Below are 1,505 nucleotides of genomic sequence, written 5' to 3'. Positions count from 1 at the left end.
GAGGTCATTAGAGGTCATTAGAGGTCATTAAAGTTCAATTTTATTTTATTATAGGAATTTCGAACCCTAATTAGGCGTGCACCCAAAAAATTGGAAGATTTGAACCAAAAATGAAGGCAGGGCCCCCCCCCCCCTACATCAAATGTGCCAACTCCACCATCCCCTTTAACTATTTTTAAACTAACGAAGTTATCTTATGCCACCTTTTCAATAAAAAACATCCACCATCAAAAAAGTATAAAAGAGAAAAAGTGAAAAAATTATGTTGAACTTGTCGGGACACTTTGACCAAACTATTAAATCAGTGTGATGTGTACACAATCCTTATTCCCCCTATCTTGATATCTTTTATCTCTCCTACCTTTAGTATAGATACCTTGATCACAGATTTATCTCTCCTACCTTTAGTATAGATACCTTGATCACAGATTTATCTCTCCTACCTTTAGTATAGATACCTTGATCACTGATTTATCTCTCCTACCTTTAGTATAGATACCTTGATCACAGATTTATCTCTCCTACCTTTAGTATAGATACCTTGATCACTGATTTATCTCTCCTACCTTTAGTAAAGATACCTTGATCACAGCTTTATCTCTCCTACCTTTAGTATAGATACCTTGATCACAACTTTTATCTCTCCTACCTTTAGTATAGATACCTTGATCACAACTTTTATCTCTCCTACCTTAAGTATAAATACCTTGATTACAATCCTTATCCCCCCTACCCATATTATATTTACCTTGAATAGAATTATTAAAATATATTAATGGCCGGATGTTCTAACAATTAGATTGAAAGAATGAAGAATGATAAAACAAATTTTCTTTCATAAATCTTTGGCCGGCTTTATTACATAATGACGAACTGTAGTAATTTTTAATTGAACTTTAAAGGGAGTGTAGACCACATTTCAAGTAACCCTCCGTTAATAGAGACACATGTCCTCCATAAATTGGAGGGTTACTTGAAATTACAGCGACAGATCCTTTGAAAGGATGAAAAATGTTTAAATATTTAAAAAATATCTTATGATCGCTCTCTTATCAACCAAATAGTCACATCCTAAAGTAAAACTAATATCTTATGATCGCTCTCTTATCCACCAAGTACGTCACATCCTAAAATTTAAAAATTGATCAGCACTTTTTCTTCATGCATTATATTGACTATTTAAATATTATAGATGGCAATTTTTTTAAACATATAATACGTATTATGTATATATATAATATATTTTGCACATTTCCGGCCGTAGAACAAAACAATAAAATGCATTAAATGCATTTGCAACTGTAAAAAAGCCTAGGTTTGTAATTGACCTGCAAAACGTATTGAATATTTTTTATTTGTTTATCTTAAGGTTTCGTATTATTTAATCATGGTTTACAAGGTCGGGAAGATAAAAAAATGCGCAATTCAAGTACACTTAAAAACATTTTTAATAATGAACGAATGTTCGATATCCTTACCTTCTGTACGATATCCTTACCTTCTGT

The sequence above is a fragment of the Eurytemora carolleeae genome, unplaced genomic scaffold (genome assembly GCF_000591075.1).
Source record: "Eurytemora carolleeae unplaced genomic scaffold, Eaff_2.0 scaffold25, whole genome shotgun sequence".
NCBI lineage: Eukaryota > Metazoa > Arthropoda > Copepoda > Calanoida > Temoridae > Eurytemora > Eurytemora carolleeae.
The sequence above is the reverse complement of the archived record's forward strand: the minus strand, read 5'-3'. Positions refer to the sequence as shown.